Consider the following 20,997-nt stretch of genomic DNA (forward strand, 5'->3'; position numbering starts at 1 on the left):
CTCCCTCCCAACGCAAGTGTTGTCATCAACATCAATAGGAACGTCTGGTACCCTATCCTGTTGTCACTGCTAATGCAGACTAATGCTGGACGCATAAGGTCTTCAGCATCCTGAACTCACATTGACGTTAGAGAATAACGAAGAGGTAATTTATTGGTTTGCACAACAACACTGGGAGCTTGGGCTATAAACCAGAAAGCCTAGGTGGTGCTGCTGAAACCTGATGGGGTGAGTGGAATTCTTGAGTTGATAAAAAAAATTGTTCTAAGGTGTTTATAAAGGATCAGCTTGGAAAAAAGAAAGGAAAACAGCAATTTATGTAAAAAATTACGCTGTTTGTTTCTGGCAGCTCAAGAGCAACATGATGCCAAATGCTTATGAAATCAGTGCTGTATCATATAAATACTAGGTTACTAATAGGTGTCTACTACAATCTACTGAATCAAATTAAAATCCCAGGACAATTGCACCTGCATGTAACAAAGGGGAGCGGGTGAAAACCAACATTATCATGAATAACTAAATTCTGAGTAGCATGTGTGGGCACAGGAGGGGAGACACAGTGCTATCTACAAAGCGTGTAGATACAAAAGATTTCTCACTAACAAAAAATGCTGTGTCTGGAACAAGCAGATTCTCTAAGAAGTCACCTTAGCATACGAAAAACAACAGGTCACAAACCTAAAAATCAGTGTAACTTTTGTACAATAAATCACGATAGTTTATACTGTTATCTGCAAACATGATTAACATCCAAACCACTGTATTTGTAGCTTTAAAATAAGTCAGTTCTTCCAAGGGGAAAACAATTAGAAACCATAACACCATGAGGGAAAAAAAAAAGTGCAGAAAACTATGAATGCTCATTAAGAATACTTCTGTAAGCATCAATCCTATTTGAAAAAGCCGACACCTTTTTTCAGAAGGAATATCGTATTAGTTAAAACACCAAGCACACTCAAAGTTAGAATTACATAAAAAAGCGTAATACAGAATACAAGCCAGAAGTTAAGAATGTAGGAGTTTAATAAAGAAAAACAGATACAAAGAACAAGCTATTGCCAATATTGTTAGGAATAAAAGGAAAAAGATTTTTTCCTGAGTAAACCAAAGCTGCAGGAATTCTGATCGTAATTCATTACTAGAGGGAAATCTTGGCTTTAGTAACAGTTAATTAAAAAGAGATCAATAAGCACTTCTGTTGTGTATCAGGGAAGAGACAGATGTTTGGTATAGCCCAGACTACTAAATATTTCCATATCAAGAATAATTTAGGATGACATTAATGAGTTGATACTAAGGTTTGTAATTTGATATTTGCAATTCTGTGTAATTTGTATCCAGTTATTCTAGAAGAGCTGGCTGGGGGACATATACATCCTTTTTTCAGTTTGCTGGGGAACTATGGCAGCTTTCAGAGGACCTGAAGAAACCTAAGGACATTTTTAGAAGTAAATGAGATAATCCATGTAATTACAAGCTTGTGAGCATGATGTGGATCTAAAGAAAGTTAATGGAATGGTTAATATAGAATCCAATTAATAAATAATTAAGGAGAGTAATATAATTAATGCATATCACTGTGGGCTTATATTAAAGTAAATTTTATTTCTCTCAGTGTTGTTGTTGATGAAGGTAGCTTAAAGATAGTAGTAATATAGTAGATTTCCATAAAGTATCTCACTTAGTAGCATGCAATTTGACCAGGCAGTGAGAATGATGGGGGGGGGGAAGGCAGATGAGTTATGGAAGATTAACTCAGACTGGAAATAAGATGCATGTTTTTTTGAAAAGTACAGTCTTGCTAGTAATTGAGTACATACAGCCTTACTAGTAATTTTTTAATCAGTACTGCATGTAGAAATCTAGAAGCTTTTCAGGGAGGGGAAGATTTATTCAATTATGTCCAATAGAACTGGCAACAATGAAATTGGCATTTTAATCCAAGTCTTGTGATGCTTGTATTTTATTAAGTGCCAGCTGGGAAGATCAGTGCGAGAGACTAAAACACCAGAGCCACACATCAAAGGCCAGGAGAGTGACAGAATCCATGTATACATACATACATACATACATATTTGTGATGATGGGGAAATGCTCCAATTTTATAACTACTGCTTCAGTGATCATTAAACTGAATATGACCATTTTTAGGAGGACAGAGATACAGCTAACCATTCACTACTTGACCATTTTGAATTTTTTTTTTTTTTTTACATGCTGTTGTCTGACTAAAGCAGTCATATTTAGTGCAGTATCATGAGGATGTCTCTGAGCTATTAAGCTCAATCAGCCAGGTGGAAGAGATGGGCAGGAGAACAGGTGGCACACTAAAAGAAAGCGCCTAGATCATACGAAGTGTTTCCTAATGCTAGGCCACAGAATAGACATGATAGAAACATGGTAATTAGCGGTGAACTAGCTGAATAATTTTTTATGATTATTATTAGTCAAGACTGACAGGGCACTTTAAAATTAGACAATTACATTTGAAGGAAAGAGGAAAGCTAAATTTGATTGTAGGTTTGTTTGTTGTTGTTTGGTTTGGGTTTTTTTTGTTTTGTTTTTTCTTTTTTAAATAAAATTTGAGAGCCTAGAGGCTAAGAGATTAGGTTTTCTTTCTAGTTCTGTAAATCAGCAATTAGAAGGGTGGTCTAAGGCACCGATTTTAATTTTTAATGCACCATTTTAAGCTTATTTGTGGAGGGAAGGAGAATGCCCATCCTTTTCCATATCCTCTGAGATTCCTAAACTCACATCACCTCCTCCCTTCTGCTAGCAATCACAAGTATCTCTGCAGCTACATCATAAAGTAGACTAAAAAAATGGTTGAGGAATCACAGTTTTAGAGGCTTTTTTTCACTCTGTGTTTCAACAGGTCTACTATGAAATAGATGAAATGGCCCTTCCTCACACTTTTTAAGTGCTTTGCTATCTTTTCACAGAATAAGGATTACATTAGGAATATTGCTTTCCCTTGCAGAAAATGCAACAATGAATGATTCAAAGAGAGCAACATTCAAAGGAAAGGTGCTGTAACGTTATGATCAAGGAGAACAGACATTAATATGAGACACAGCAGGTGGGTGGCTTTTTGTTTCTGCCAATGAAGAGCCTGCAATTGCACTCTAACTTCTCATACCACTACCACCACTACAGAAACTGAACTCGTTTGCATTCAAACTCCCTCCTCACCATGGACATCAGGTGCAGGGACCAGATATATGTATCAGATCATTACGCCAGATTTTACTTTTTACTCACACACCGTGACATTCTAGCTCTTACTCTGCTGCTACGTACATTGCTTTGGTTATCCTTACAGTTTTATCTAGCTGTCTTTTCTTGAAGGGAATCAGTGAATCATTGGAAAGAAAAGCTGCCAAGAGAAATAACCATTTCATGTGGCAAGACTTTAATGTAGAAATAATTTTCCCCTCACTTTGAAGGAAAAGAAAAGCTCTGTTTAGAAGAGATGCTTGAAAAACATTGCATATTTTGCATTTTTTGGTTATTAGGAAGAACAAAAGGAGCTAGCAAGAGAATTTATTAAATACATCAGCACTGCCTCACAGGTTAGCTCTCTGTATAGAACAACAGAAAATAAGGCAATTCAAGAGATCATTTAATCCATCTTTCTGCCACAGGATTAAATACATCTAGACCATTCTTATCAGAAGTTCACAGAATCTCCACCCCCAGAGGGGTTTTCCAGCCTTCTCAGGCAATTCCCTTCCAGTGCTTCTCTAACCTCATGGCTAGAAAGATTTTCCTATGTCTAACTTGCAGCTCCTTTGCTTTGATTCAAGCCCATCCTATCCCCAGCGGAGCTGGAGAATTATTTACCTACAGATACATTGGTTACACCTCTCTTTGCATCAGTCTAATTAATACATACAGAAAGTGTGATCCTATCTTTACTCATCCTTTTCTTAGGCTTACAACTTCCACTTCTTACAAGCTTTCCTTAAAAAAACATATCTGCTATACCTCCTACACCTCCTCTTAAATCTGGCTCTACACTTTATGGCAAGGTTGTGTGTGTAACTTTAGTGTCATTTCAGTTTCAGTTGTTTGTATTTTCTTAGTGACCAGAAGGTCCTACCCCAATAGCTGCCAGCTCTTCCAAGGTAAAGTAAATGACAGAATTACAAAACTGCAGAGAGCCATAGAGGTTCTGCTAATTTTCATAGTTAACCAAAAGATACATAGGTATATCACTGCTATACCAAGATAGGTACACCTACATACAGACACAACTATAGAAGTAAAAACATACCACCACATGTTATGTAATGGAGGATGACTCCCTCTTTTCACACTAATGTCCAGCAGGCCTTCCAATCTTAGTAAGTACCAGTGACCTGGCCCTGAGAAATCATGCCACAACAGCAGTTGCAGTGATGGGCTTCCCTCCACTTCTTCCTCCACTCTCTTGGGGCATGGTCATCTTTCACAGTTATGACTAAATGATACCTAGAAAAGCTCTGATTTCCATAATCTCTTATTCCCCAGCCTCCTGGAAAACACCCTCACTAACCTCAGACACGTATTAGCTTTGCTGCACTTCCTACATTGTTGGGACAAGGAGGATCACGAGAAGGGAAATGGCCTCCTCAACCTATTTGCCCATCTGAAGACAAGAGACAAGACTGGTTGCATTGTGGTAGCAGTAAGGGGATGAATAATGTGGCCGAGACAATCACAGTGCTTGGGAAAGCTATTTAAAATGAGATGGAAAAGAGAAGGCTGTGATCCAAACCTAACTTGTAGTCCAGCTCTGTTCACTTCTCATGTTAAAATAGGCTTAAAAATGCATCTAGAATGAGTTAATGAATGCTATTACAATAAAACTACAGTCTTATTACAAAGGCAGCAATTTAACTGGCATGAAAGAAAACCTGATTATTAAGAAAACATGTGGTTTCACACTGCAATAACCTCAAGAAAATGTTTATGAAAAACAGATACTAGTTTTCAGTTGACAGTTGTCTTACTTGAAACAATTCAAACAACCTATGAAAAGGAATAGCTGGTAGAAAACCTTTTGGATTATAGTGCAGCATTACCATTACTCAGTGTCTCTTCCCTAAAAACGCCTTACTACACGTACGCTTGACGTTAAGCATGTGTGAGTCTCTACACAACTCCAGCTAAGGCATTGGAGTTAGGGTTTTAGTATTGCTAAAGACAAGCAAATTTATATTACACTAACTTGGTCATGAAATTCTTCTCCCTTATTTTATAAATTTTAAAATTGAAAGTGTGAACTACTTTGTTTTATTTCAGCCCCCCACATTTATTAATTCCCCCAGCTATTCTCCAAACAGTTATGAAGAGACAACATGCATGAGTCCTAAAAAACAAAGCTATTAAGTAGCCTGAAGACCATCCTGTGATCTTCAAGCAGTCTACAGCTGTTATTAATAGGACAAGGCCAAGAAACCTGTACATGCTATAACTGCCAACTGTCAAAGCCGCTCATTCATCTCCTGCCTCTTTTACCCCTTTCCCTTTTCACCAACACCTTTAGTCAGCCATTGCAACCTGTCCTACACCTACGTTCTGAGACACACATCATACATATGCAAGTTGGAAATGGATTTTAGCAGTTCCTACCCTGACTACACAGTACATTGCGCAGCAGAATCTGATACAGAAGTTAAAGGATTCCCTTATTACAAGAGAATTAATTTTAGAGAATCAGTGGTACATTCAGACCTTTTAATCACAAAATTGAACTGATCAGCAACTTCCCTAAGATAGCACAAAATCTTTATTGACAGCCAAAATCCTCACTGTCTCCATAGCAAAACTAAAGATATTAAAGATATTACTATAATGTAGCTGTAGTGCAAATAAACTTTAGCTAATCATTTTCTTGGTGTAATTCATTACATATTTGCATTTGGTAGGATAAATATTTGATTTCCTGGATTTATTGGTCAGAAAATTTTAGATTGCTGTCTGTCCTACAACTGTCCCTTCACTGTATACATTGTATCTCATTTTGGGGAAAAATGCCTGAATTACTTTGGGAAAACAGTTAGCTATGTAAAAATAACAGCTGCAGTTGTGATGATTTACTGACACTGATAACTAACTTCAGCTACAAGTTAGTGGCAACTTTCTCACTTCTCAAAAGCAAAATTCCTTCTGCAGCCAAGAGCTGCAACCTTTCCTAATGCTCTGAACACCACTTAGTTTTGTTAAGAGACTGAAATATTCATATATTCTCATTTGCACGGCCTGTATCAGCATGAGTGTAGGCAGCTGACAAAGAGGCCGCTTCCTCTCGTCCTATCGCTTGTTACTAGGGAGAAGAGACCGACCCCCACCTCGCTACAACCTCAAGCTGCGCCAGGGGAAGTTTAGGTTGGATATTAGGAAAAACTTCTTCACCGAAAGGGTAGTCAGGCACTGGAACAGGCTGCCCAGGGAAGTGGATGAGTCTCCATCCCTGCAGGTATTTAAAAGATGGGTAGACATGGTGCTCGAGGACATGGTTTAGTGGTGGACTTGGCAGTGATAGGTTACGGTTGGACTTGACCTTAAGGGTCTTTTCCAACCTAAATGGTTCTATGATTCCATGATTTGTTGTAGTCATCCAGAATCCTTATTTTTAATGAACTAAGCTCCGTTCAGATTATTGAGTCAAACAGATTATTGAGTCAAACCTGGATTATTGAGTCAAACAACGCAGCTGAGCAATTTTGTGCAACCAGCTTCTAAGATTAGCCAGCTGTGTGAGCTGAAACTAGTGCTTCATGAATGAATTAATAAATAAATCTAGTAAAATGAAACTATCAAGTGTGGTCTATTCATGGAACAAAGTAATCTGAAACAACTGAATTTTGACTCTGAAATTATGAATGCTCTTAGTTTCCCATGAGGCAGGAATGATAAGGAAACATACACAGTTTTGCAATAATTTTCTGAGAGAACTTGAGAGCAGGACAGGATTCATTTCAAAGTGATTAAAAAATCTCTATTGTTAATCAAGTTATCATTTCAGCTTTTAAGAAATGCAAAGCTCTTCTCTAGGGAAACTTAAGCTTGTGTTTTTGAGCTACTTTCAGTACAGAACCAGAGCAAATGTACTTTAATTTACAATATTACAATTTCCAAGTCTTAAATTAATAATGTAAATTCTACTAGTTTATTGGAAACAGTTTGTCCATGTAATTTTGAAGATATTATTGAGAAATAAAACCAGTTATGAAGGTAAAATTAGAGGTGTTATAACTGGCATGTTTTAAAAATCTCCCAAATCTAATAGACAAATATCGCTCATCTCTATATTACAGCATAGTTCTAAAAGCTGAGAATATGTGTATCTATAAACATGGCAGTAAACCTGGCTAGTGTATTTTTATTATCCGTTTGAGAAGAAAATAATATATCAACAATTTATCTAGCGAAAAATAAATTTTTGGTTTCACCAATATGTTGCCACTACCTATAGTCTCTATGGGAACACTTTTGATACATTTTCCTTTCAAAATGGCCTCTTTGAAAAATAAACCTTCCTGTGAAGAGTCTGTTGACATCTAAATTTTATTTCATTCTCACATTCTTAAACATTGTTAATCATTATCTGTATCTAAACAGATTGGTTTCTAACCTTCAGTCACTCTGGGTTTGTAAAACAGTTTCAAAAATTATTTTGCTCAAAAGTGAAAAAATATGATGAATAAGTTAAGCAAAAGTTAAAGTGGACTCAGAAAAAAAAGGATTAATTTAAAAACGCCAAATTCAAAGGAATTCTCACGAATACTTTTTTCCTCTTTCCATCAACTTCAGAAATGATGTGTCCTTTTACAAATATGAATTATTACTGCATTCCTTTACAATCTAACCAAACATTGCAAGCCCCTGTATGGGTACCAAGTTATACTTTAACTCTGGCTAACCACTAGGCATCAATCCTTGCAAAGTTATTACCTTAAGCACGCCCTATCTTACAGCACTAGAGCTAGTGCTTTCTAAAAGGCTCTAAAATGGTTTTCTGGCCAGCAAGCATTGAAATGATAACTTGTGCTCCTGCTCAAAAATGCCACTATGCTATTTAACACATTTTAAAACCAGGACACATTGCAATGGGAAAACCAGCTAATTTTGCTGGCACAGTTAGCTAGGTCAGGAAAGGGTGCAACCCCTGATTAATGTAGCAGTGCTAGAAGAAGCTGCCAGTTGTGGTTAAACTAGCAAAAATACTTTTTTTTTTTTCTCTCATGAGGATCATTTTACTATGCCAACACAATGTGTAGCTTATCTGACATAGATGGATCTGCACTACAAGTATTTTGGCAGTATTACTCCAACTTTCCTAAGGAAAACATCTCAATGTGCACTGCATGCCAGTTCTAAATGTGAACTGAAAGCACACCAGCTGTCCTAGTGCAGACCTACGTGTAGGCTCGCCTACCCTGTGAAGAAATATAGGTTGCTTCCAGTATTTAAGTCGGTTCATCTAGAACCAGCTCAGCTGTCTTTATACCACAGAGTAGCGTCAATATACCCTTAGTGCTGGCAACAACAAGGATTATGAGAAATAAAATGGCCCAGGTAGTCACCTGGGGTGAACTGCCAAAATTCTGCACTTAATTTACCGTTTCCATGTGTGTGGTAGTGGTCTTGTTTCTGGGATGGGGTGGCTCTTGTACGAATTTGTTCACAGGGCAACTTTTTCACTTTTGAAATCTGAAACTAGCTATCTGTGTTCCCTTAAGAGGCAAATAACTCTTTGGATTCCAGGAAACATTTTGGTCAAACCTTGCTCACCCTCTCATTAAAGATAACGATGGAAAACACCCATCAGAGTAAGCTGAGAAAGAACCGGCCTTCCTCCTTCAAACATCTGCAATGGTATATTCAATATATTCAAACATTTCAGATACTGAAATGTTTCTCAGTAACATCACAAATGAAGGCTGTTCTTAAAGCAGACTAGGACAGGATAAGGAGCTGTCACTGCACCAGCTAAGGAAAAAGGAAACTGTGTGGGAGCCCTGAACCAACAAATGTCGGAGAGAAAAATTGTATGGTAGATGATGGGAGTAACTTCCTTTCACCTGTTCTTTTGCCTCATTCCTGTTAAACGCAGCAGCCTCACACTGCAGCAGAAAATGCTGTTTTTCACTGCAATACACTTAAAGAATAAATTAAAAAGCTGGGTTTAAGAGCAGTACGTGCCTGTGCTACTGCAACCATCCTAGCTCATAGCCATTCTAATTAAAAACTCTAAATTTTGGAGCCCCAAGAACACTGAGTTGTTAACAAGAACTTCATTTTGAAAGTTAGAAGGCAGCAGAACCAAGAAAAATGCTAGTGAATCCTTTGTCCTCTCCTCTTAGGCAGAAATACATGCAGGACAAAAGAGAGGAGAATTTTTAGTAGTCAGAACAGCAGGTGTGGAGGTTGCCAAGCAGAAGGAAAAAAGGCATGCAGAGCAACAGAAAAGTGGCTTTTAACAATTATTTATCGTTTTTCTTTTTTTTTTTTTTTGAGCATGCATTTTTGCAACTGAAAAACCAGGTAAAACAAAGCTGTGCTGCTGGTGGCGACATCACAGGCCCCAACCTTTGTTTTACAGGATGTAAAAAGTGCTTATTTTATGTCTTAGCTTGGGCTTTCTGCAGATTTTTTGCTGTGCAGAGGTAGGTGCAAGAGAAGCTACTTGAAAAGACTTGAATAGAATTCCACAGAAATCCTGTTTCTCGACCTCACATGGATCAAGCATTGAACACCCCCTCCCCATTGAACCAAGTGGAATTGAGCAGAAATACAGGAATGTACCAGAAGCATTAACTGCTGACTGAAACCACAATTCATTTAGAAGTGGCTTCCTTCGCTTAATATTTATTTGTGTATGCTCAGTGGGCAGGCATACATCATACACAGAGAGCGTACTCCTTAGTGTTCCAAGTACTACAATAGTCCCTGTGAAACCTAGTCATGAGCCATTGACATCAACACTGCACTTTGCTCCACACAGCCACGTACCTAAGAAATGGCTTCCACCTGCAACACTTGCCATTTATATGCCTGTAATTACAGTAGTGCACAGAGAACAATCTGTATGGAAGAGATGCTGCAAAGAGGCTCTGAAAGTCTCTTGTATAGGCAGGGATGGAGTGAAGCTCAGCTCACCCCTGAAAGAGGTTCTGGCATGGTATTCTGGGTTATTACAGTGCAAAGCCGGCACTGATTGCATGCGACCTATACGTACGCTTCTCTCCGCATAGGTACTAGAATGGTTTACTTTGTTGAAAAATTCCAATATTGATAGGGATTAGTTTTACCTTTTTAAACAGTGAAGCTTAAAGGCAAAAATTAAATGCCTCAAGAATATAACTGCCCTAAGTGCCATTATGAAGACTGATAAATACACTCGGTTTCAGTCATGGGGCTAAGTCCCATTGGACTCAGCTGGGTGCAAAATTATGTCACTACTGAAATAAGGTTTTGCTGTCAACTACATTGGAAACACAGTTTCACCTTAGCTTGGTACATGTGCAAGTCTGGTAGGAGGTCGACGGGCTCACACGATATACTGTAGAGTGTAGAACAATCACCCCACATCCCAACCAACAGTAAGTGACCCTGAACACAGGCTCATGACTACAAAGCAACTGACTGAGGAATGACCGCCCTTGTGGATTGTGTCAGCCCCTGAGCTGACAATTGTGCTCTATGGTGAGAAACAAAGTATTCCTAAAAAAATATTTACCCATCTTTCTGTAAGCCAGTAGTATGTTACTAGTTTCAGCATCCTTCTAAATCCAACTTACCTCAGCATGCACAAACAGTAAGCACCTTATAACTTGCAGATGGAAAGTGTACTAGAGTCATGCATAAAATAAGCATGACCCAGCCATGTATTTTTATTCAGCTCAATTGGTTTATGCTATGTAAGTTTCCTCTACATGGAGAAGCACATTTATTTCTGTATCTTGTGCAAAGTAACTTTACCATAGTGTTTTGATTAGCTCCTTAGCTAACTTATAATTAAGTTTCAGGGTAAAATATCAGCTTTACTGAGGGCAGTGGGAGTTTTGCCTTGAAGTCAACAGGATCAGCTTTTTACATCGGATGCTGACATCCGTAGTAACAAACCACTACTTGTCTTCCGGTTGACAGTACCCAATAGTTCCATTTGACAGAACTTTCTGAAATGGTTCCTGACAGCGACATTCATTTCGGATTTACCTTATAGACCAGCACATCATCAACAGAACATATCAACTCCAAATAATTCATATGTAAGGAAGAAAGTACAGCATTCATCATATATACCACACAGCAAAGATATTACTAGCAAGCAATATTGCAGCCATGCAGTCCATTTCTTCTCCCAGATATTTTAGAGCCTAAACAAATGAAAAAAGACAAGTGGAGAGGTGGTACTATTTCTAGTTTACAGAAAAGAAGCTGATGCACAGAGCAGTTACACTCATAAAGGAAGAATACATCAGATTTGAGAACTGTATATCAAGTTTCTAGGTCTAACACCTTAAACACGAAACACTGATTAAAAATGCCATGCTTCTGTGAAAACTGACCAGGTTAGGAAAAAAAAAGAAAAAGAAACACCACCCTCCCCTCCCCCCCCCCCCCCAACCCATTACATATGAGAATATAAACTCACTCAATGTTTAAATGATTTTCACAAGGTTTACATACAAAAGAGGGTATGGCTAGGTAATTCTGCTGTACCCTATTTAGTAGTGGTCAACTTTGAAGGCATTATAAGCCATAGTGACGCCTTCTGTACTAGTGAAGTTGGAAAGTGGCAGTCAGAAGTCTAACTTAGGACTTTCTGGCAGGAACTAGATGCCAGCCACTTTATCTTTGAGATACTCCTACAAAGTCTCTGACCCTAAGAACTTAAAAGAGAATTATTTAACCTGCATATAATTAAATACACACATCAATTTATTGAAAGATTCTGATGAAAGAATACAGGGATACCGATATCACTTTAAACCATCCTTGCAGAAAACAAGCTTAGATATCTTTGAAGGGTCATACTTAACCTCCACATTCAGAGATGGTGAGGAACAGGACATGTTAAAGAAACGAAATAAGAATGTAGAGTTTTAAATCACAAGAATTATTTTAAAAGCGAGGTGCTTTGTTTCTGGAAATTCTGGCTGAATAACTGCATGTCCTCTCTGCAGTAATACCACATCATATGCGTTACCTCATCAAAGTGTACGTAAAGAATCCCTTATTGGCCCAGGGAACAGTTTCTCACAGTCTGGTCCCAATGACCCATTCTTTTGGGTATTTTAGCAATATGAAATTAGCTACATTTGTTAAGCGACAATTTTATTATCCTGTAAGGCAGACAGTTTTAGCTATTTTGCTTGAATGGGGAACGCAGAAAACTTATCATAAAACCTGATTGTAAAACATATGACAAAAAAAAGCTGGTGCTACAGCATCTAAGGCGGAGAGGCACAATATGCATACAAATTTTATGAGCAGAGTATTATTTTAATCCTAGTATCTTAATGCATTTTCAAGGTCTGTTCCCAAACATCATATGTATTGTAAAAATTTTTTTTGACCCTCTTGTCTAATAAAAATGTAATCCTTTTGGCAGCCATCACAGACGCTCATTCTGCAGTGATTTTCTTTTCACTAACCATAAGGCCTCTGATGGCCGCTATGTAATATATTTATCAGTATGGATGAAGTCATATACCCCAGACAATTGTGTCTTGGGACGGTAAATTACATCCAAAAATATACCAAATTATGAAATCCTTAGAACTCACATGTAGCTGAACAGAATCTAATGAAGTCTGTGAAGAGCAGAGGAGCTTTTTATATTTAGGATTAACCCCCTTCAGCTACAAGTTCCAAACCTGAATTTCAGCCTTCCCCTAAATAAAGAGGTCTGATATGGAGAAAGAAGGATTGAAATCTGCCTTCCTTATTTTATCTGGAATGACAGCTCAGAGAGACATCTCTGGAAAACTGGGGAAAGATGGCTTAATATTTCAAGAGGCAAAGGAGGGGATGAGATAGAAACTAACTGACAGTGTAATGGAAAACAGGGTTGTCCAAGTAAGGAAGTAGGAGCCAGATGCAGAAGTGATTTCTCCCCTCCTGTATAACCTTATTCTATTCCTTCCCATCTTCTACCTCCTTCAGCTGCTTAAATCATTATTTAGTCCCTCCAGCCAAAATGGTGGGAATAAAAATGACCAGATGACTTCTGAAGAACCCTTCAGGTCTTGAATTTTATTCTGCTTTCTAGTTGCCTCTAAAATCCTCCTCTACCTCCCCATCATCTCTAAGTTCACTGACACATGATCTTTTCTAGCCAAAAATCGAAGTCAGCAGTCCATTCCTCAGCTTCCTTGGTAATCAGCTGTCTTCTACACTATTATACATATTGCTTTGGTTTGTGGTATTTGAGCAAAGGTCATATATTACTCTGTATTCTCCTTGTTGTCCTGTTTTCCCTCTCCAAAACAATCCTTATCTTGGTTAACCCCATTGCCCCTGAATCCCTCATGTTTTAATACCTAGACTTCAACATCAGTTAAAAGGGTAAGCGTAGACTGCAGTGTGTTGTGGTGTAATTTGCGTCATGTAATTACCATCTAGGATTACTGTCCTATTCAGGCACCACAACAATGGTAAAGGAGGCTTTTCAGCCTTTTCCAAGTGCTTTTGAATAGTCAGCGAGCAGCTGTTGTAGCTACTGTAGGTCTTAAACGGAACCATAAGTCAAACAAACTTTTAAATATGTTGTCAAGGTTTTGCTTTAAGAAAATAATCTATATTTATAGTTACAGCAAAATGTAGCAAATAAACACAGCCCTCCTAAGAAGGCTTAGCCACTCCAAAGTCTTTCATGCAAAGATATAATTTATTCTTATTTAGCATCTTATCCATCCTACACTAATACCATTGAAAAAATTTAATTGTTTTGGCCACAATGCTGAAAAATTTCTAAGCATTGAAATCTTACTGATTGCAGGAAATAATCTGCCCGAAGAATGGTTTACATAGTTTTCAAAAGCCAGAATAGTACCTTATTCCATGTGCACGAATTTTGAGGGTTTCTTCTGCCTCTTCTTTGCAGTGAGACACTGTTAAGCTTGCTGCCTCATCCTAAAATGTGTATTCATGATAGATTTAAACATAGCAGAAGTAAAACATTTTGGGGTTTGGTTGGTTGGTTTGGTTTTTGTTTGTTTGTTTGTTTGTTTTTTTCTCCTTCCAGGTAGCCTTAAGACCTTACACCTGTAAGACCTACAGGTGGCTACAACTGCTAGAACTTTAGTTTAATCATCCTAGTTTTCTGCTTACTGGCCAGGCTGGTAGCACTATCAGATGGCTATACTCTAGATAGTTACGTTCAGCTCTGTTCTTTTAAGCCAGTTGTCTAGATTTCTTTTACAGGTGGTTTAACTCGTAAGGATTTACACAAGTTCTTGTTTTTAAGAAGTCTTCTTTGAGGAAAAGAGCCGATTTCCTGCTTGTTCATTGTGTAAATCAAAATAGGACACTTTGATTATACTGCATGCACCAAAACTTAAGTTTTATAACAAGAATACTCATTTATAAAGTCAGCTAAAAATGACTATTTTTTTAAAATTAGAAGTTCCATATTCTAGATGTAGAGAATTGAGAACAACAACAGAAAAAAACTGAGCATTTTATTCTAGAAACATCCAAAAGCTTATTTTATTTGTCTCTAATTTATAGAGCAAGAGAAATACACACGGTCCTGTGTGAAATGAAACATTCTGGGTTGATTTAACAGTTGTAGGGTTTTTTTCCTCCTTGAAAAGGCAAAAACATTTCTGTTTAACCCTATTTAATGTCACTCCATTCCTCATACAATATGCTTTAATTTTTCCATATGGCCACTAACTCGGAAATCTAATTCTAATGTCAAATTCATTACGCTGAGGTCAATGACAAAAGTTTCAATATAAGAACACAAAATGGAAGCTTTGATTCTTAAGAGTAGATTTTTAGAGGTATTTCAGTAGGTTAGAAGAGGCTACAGTGAAATTCCTACAGAAAATTCGGCTGTCATACCAGTCATAGGTCAAATCCAGTTTGCCTTCTGCAGAACAGACTGGTAAATATTTGAAAGTGGACATGAGCAGAAGTTTGTCTTTGAGGTAAATTTCTTCTATATCCCTTTTGTTAGAGGCTTATAATGTTTTGAAGAAAAAACTTTACTCCTGAAAACTCTTTATGTAATTATCATAACAGTGAATTATTACAGTTATTTCATTGTTTCTATAAATGTCAGCTCTTCTCTGGAGCTCTTATCAGCATGGATATCTTTTAGCTCAATGACTTCTATTGATTAGTTGTAAATAAATAGTATTGGACCAGTTTAACATTGTCTTATTCTTGCATTACAAAAGGGCTCATCTCCCCTTGCTGTATCGCTTCTAATTTTGTATGTCCTTTTGCATCCCACCTTCCAATAAATAGTCTCAATCTTTTCCGTATTCTCTCTGGAGTAAGTCTCGTTTCACTTGTCATGTGAGAAATATGGGAGAAATTCAAAAGCCCTTGAGTAGGAAGCTAGAATTATCTTTCAGTAAGGCTTGGATCATAATGCTTATTTCAAAGATGCACTTAGAAAACAGAAGAGTATTGAAACACCAATTAATTTGAAGAAGTATGGAAATGGTTTCAAAATGTATTCATAATATTTTAGATTAGACTGATTTTTACGTAGATTAAAAAATGTGTTTTCTTTGAGAAAGTACATCACAGCAGTTCAGAAACCCTATCAGTTAGAAACACCATCCAGTAAATAACAAAAAGTCAGTTTAAAGGAGGCCTTGTTCTTAACCTGATGTACTTCTATCTAAGAGCTATTTACTCTCACAGGATGCTTTTGGGTCATATCTTTCCCCCCCCCCACACACACTGTCTTTACCTCAATTGTATACTGAAAATGCCAGACAAAAAGGGTAAAACTGCAATTTCATCTTGCTCATAACCTCTAAGCGTAGCAGCTGCTGAAGGGGATTCTGAACAGATGAATTTCCAAAGCAAGTCATGCAATTCATCATCTTCCTCATATTGTACGGTAATTAACAATAATCGGGAAGGCCACTCTAACTTGCAGAAATGTCTCTCTCTCAGACTAAAAAGAAAACTCACCTTGAAGTATAGGACTGATTAAGAAAGAATTTAAAAAAAAAAAAATAATCACACTTAGGAAAGCACTTCTCAGTTAATCAGGCTTGCAGCTTGAAACTACAAGACTGCGGGCACCAAGTTCCACTTAATCCTTCACAGAAAGGTTCATAACCAGGCTAGGCATCTGCACTGTAACTGCCTTCCAATGTCATAAATCTTGTCACAAAGGGGCTCTTCAAATGAAAACTATTGCAAAATATGCTCAGAGATGAGATCAAACTTCACCTGAAGAAGCAATAATCTTCTTCAGGGAAGTCAAGAGGTAGCAACCAGAACTTAAACATCACAGTTTGCTTCCTTGCAGGGCACAGTCATTTGATAATTAATAAAGGTAAGATGTGTGCTTTTTGCAACTTAAGAATCACTAATGCATATGAAAGAGTAAGCCTATTTGTTTATTTAGTAGAAAAATACCTGAGATCTTCAAGTACATAAAACAAACCATAAAGAAATCTAGAAGGCATTGTTTGTTGAAGTAAGCAAAAAGGAAAACTGGTTAGGAATGAAGACAAATCTGACAATGTTTACAACCCAACAAGCAATGAGAAGAGCTAAAGCAGCAACATATGTGATAGCAATACATAGACTTCTAAACTAAACATCTCTGACTGACTGCTAAATGCGTGCAATCCAAGACAAATAGATGCGCTTAAGAAGAGACCTGTGGGGATATCAGCTCAATGAACCTGAAACAAGCTGTTAATAAAGAACTGTCTCAATTGCAACTATATAATACAGCCAGTTCAGAAGAATATCCACGTGAAGGGCTAACAAAGCATTTGCAATTAAAATCATTCATTTAAAAATCCAGGCAGTTGTATTGGTGTGACTACCCACAGACATTTTCAAATTTACTATTTAAAAGGCAGATCTCCCACAGAAGCACATATACAAGGTTTCAGAGCAAATCAGTGCTTGGAACTGCTGCCAGTTAACCCGAGGCAAGTGTTTAGGTTCTGTTGTTTGCCTTATAGGTGGAGGAGAACAAGAGCCAACTGAATTCAGCCTTACTCAGCACATGAGCACATCAGTGGGTCTCTGAAACTACTCACAGAAAGCGAACATCAGTACCACCAGGAACATTAGTGAAAACTTCCATCTTGGTCTCATAACAAGGGAAAAGCATCCCAATTATCCATCTTTTCTCCAGTCAGGCTTCCCATTGTACCAATAAGCTACCAGCTAGCAGGAAAGCAGTATTTCCAAGAAGATGAGAGAAAAACAGAATAGGAAGCCAGCTGAGACACGCATGGTACATGAAAACACAAACCCCTTGAACATCGGGGCCTCCTATAGCATGTCTCCTGGCTACAAAGGTAGGTCTTCCAGCATGCCAGGAAGTTTCTGGCATACCATGAGCAGAGGTAGACAAAGGAAAGTGTGTGTGCGGGTCTGTGTATTTAAGAGAGAGAACGCAATGCGAGAAGTCTAAAAGTAATGTCGTTTTACTACAAGTAGTTACATAGTGGGCACTACAGCAAAAGCATTTCCACTATAATGGATCTATCAACCTGTCAACACTACACCGCGGCACCTAATTAGCCTGCTACTTTTTTATCCACCTTGCATCATATTTCAATTTGCCTTTGTAGTTGAAGCATAAAAAACATTCTGGAAAGGTTTGTTATATGCTAACAAAAAAAAAAAAAAAATCATGAGTCTTATATTTATGTCACCTATTTTTACTATTAAAAGCCAGACTAAAGCTTCTTTGCTTTTAATAAAATGTATTATTGAAAATAAAAACTCTTTGTATACTCTATATAATTCATATCGTTCTGTCATGCAAACACATTGTTCATTCGTGTGAAGATAAAAATGTTTATTCTTCCATTGGCTCAATGCTATGAGAAAATTAATGCACTCTAAAGCTACCCATAATATAACCCAAAAAATGAATACTTCAAACCTTCAGAACTTTCTTACTGGAAAAAGGTACTCTCATAATTAAAGCAAGCTGTTTTTCATCAGGAAAATCAGCACTTTTACAACACAAAATAACTACTGGTGCAAACATTAATATTTTCTCCACTGTTACAAACCTGATTCAATTTGAAAGTGTGCATACAGGTAGCGTCTATATATTTAAGCACAGACTGCATACAGCACCTAACAGCCTTGAGTGCTACTCTGTTTTTCAGCTATGCACACGTTAAAAATCTATCCAGTTGCTTCAGCACTCCATGACCAACTGACAACTTAGGTCTCAAGTGTGATAATCAAGTATAACAGAAATATATAACAACCACCACTGTAGTGTTGACATGTCATTGTAAGCACACCCTCTCTCCACAATAGAAGTATAGTTCTGTCATAGTATTGCAATACATAAGTGTCAATGCAATCTGCTTTGTTCAGGGTTTGCAGAGTGAGAGCCAGATTGAAAAAAAAAAAAAAAAATCAAAGATCCTACTTCTCTTAATGGACTTGGACCTTTTTGATGCCTCACTCTTTTAAGAATAAGCTTTTAAAAGATAAAACTGATTCTGCCATTACTTACAAGCAGCATGACTTCTGTTCAAACACTAGGAACTTTTACTTCTGGAGAACAAGTGATGTGAAAGCGATTTCCCCCTAGCATTTTCGGACAATGTATTTTCAGGCATCCATCTTAAGTAACAAGGAATAGTCTTGGATATTAATATTCTGTTTCTTCTGAAGTATTTCTGGAGGGTTTTAAAATCTGACAGATATATTCATATTGGCTTAACAAGAAGACTCCCCATTTGCATGTAACAGCTTGACTTTCACCCTTTGGATTTTGCGAATACCACAATGCGTATTCAGTGTAATAAAAACTTTAAATATTGGTGAGTTCGTGAAGGTGTTTCCACTTAATAGCGTGATCTTTTTGGAATCTGCCTGAATTAAGCTAGAAATCATAGTACATTGTCTCAAGCTGCTAAATGTGATAAACCAGGTTTTCAAATCCACTATAATGTGTTTTAAAACCTATTCCAAAAGCCTTTTTACTGTCTTTCAGTTAAAATCACCTATTAACTATGCTGAAACATAGTGCACTACATAAATGGAAACAAGAAACTAATATGAGATAGGATATTAATAAAAATGAAGTGAGAAGATGGACCAATGACTGAGAAAGCTTCTTAGCAACAAGGTTCAGGAATGAAAAGGATGCTGCACATATGAAGCAAGTTTATGCAAAACAGGCTAGAGTCCAACAGAACAAGTAGCTGTCTTTGGGTAATAAAAGCACATTTATTTCAGGTGTTTAGGAAAACGTACTTGGTTAAAAACGTTAGGACTTACTACTGCTAACTGGACTACCAGGTATGGGGAAGGTATTTTCAAACACTGTAATGGTTACAAGCGTTTTCTGCCCTAAGTACACTTTGAAAATAAAACCAGTTGTGCAGAATGAAAATTCAAAGCCTGTTCGAATTCTTTTAAGTATCAATGCAGCTAAGGAAGGATATAAGTGAAAACAACAGGAAGAGTAGTATTTTTTATTTCCATAGCAATCATCATATAATACTTCATCACTGAACAATGTTTTAAGTTAAGTCACTTTACAAGCTACCTGAAAAGAACAATTCCTTCAACACTTGAAACACTGTCAGTTTTGTTACCCAGCATCTCAGATCCAAATGACTCTGCTAATGTCTGCTTCATTTTAGCCCATCAAAAGGATGGACTGAGCATTTATCTAATAATAAATATGAAGAGAGGGATATTGGGAACAAGTCTTCTGGGTAAGCTTACATTATCTGAAGTAGGGACTGGGGACTGTCTACTGGCCCATGACAACGGATTGACTAGCTGTGATCATTGCTCTTGCTTCCCATCTCTAGACACAACCTTGCAAAGGGCCCAGCTCTTGTGGAAAAGGCTGCTGTGCCCCACACTTCATTTCTAAAATCAAGTACAGAATGGTATGCTGGGAAGAAAACCAAACCAAAACAAAAAAGCCCACACCAAAATGACACTAGAACAAGAAATCTGTTGTCTATTCAATGCCTCTAGTAGAAGAGGGGGAATTTAAGGGTCCCTAAGCAGAAATTTGCCTGGCAGATATTCAGACATTCCTAGGATACATCTCACCTACTTTTAAAAACTTTCTGTAGCATACAGAATCTATACTCAGTTTAATGGAGAAGGAAGCGCTTTCCGCATGCAAATCAATATGAACATCTCCATTTGGAAGATAAGGAATGTGCTGTTGACTCCACTGAATGACAGATGGAGAGAAATCCATTGTGCATTAATACATCCAGTTTAATGAATCACATCCTATCTACTAGCACTGGGCCCCAGTTAAGTGTCAGACAGTTTTAAGAAACCTTATTTCTGACAGCAGTCTTTTAGTCAAATCCAGCAGAGAGGGCCAACTATGAAACATCCTTAGAGATAAATGAGGAATACTGCACTGACAAGAGACCAGGCTGTAACTACAATATACAACAGAAACAGAGAAAGACCACTGGAAGATTCAGACTTGAACTGTCTTGAGGAAATGAGGATGTGCCAAGTGAAGCAAATTAAAGTATACAGTGGACAACCACTATGCAAACTGCAAAGAACCCGAACTATTACAAGCAAAAGAAATCTGATACAGAAAGTTGCCCATGGACCTATAGTGAACTGAGAGCAAGATAACTTCTTGCCATATGAAGAACGGATGCAGTGACTACAAGGGGATTATGTCACTTAAGCAAGAACATATAAGAACCAGAGCTTGCATAACATGAGAACCATGTCAATAACATAATTAATTCAAAAGCATTCTATTTAAGAGTTATGTACAGGGTTTTAGAAGAAGATAAGCAAGACTATCAGCCC

At 37.5% G+C, this 20,997-nt stretch overlaps 1 protein-coding gene across 3 annotated transcripts in view; it reads right to left on the reverse strand.

The window, feature by feature from the left end:
- Nucleotides 1–20,997, reverse strand: part of SHISAL1 (shisa like 1) — an 84,410-nt gene that overhangs the window by 47,341 nt on the left and 16,072 nt on the right. The window lies entirely within an intron of this gene.

The sequence above is a fragment of the Nipponia nippon genome, unplaced genomic scaffold (genome assembly GCF_047370975.1).
Source record: "Nipponia nippon isolate SJK-2023a ecotype South Korea unplaced genomic scaffold, ASM4737097v1 scaffold_3, whole genome shotgun sequence".
NCBI lineage: Eukaryota > Metazoa > Chordata > Aves > Pelecaniformes > Threskiornithidae > Nipponia > Nipponia nippon.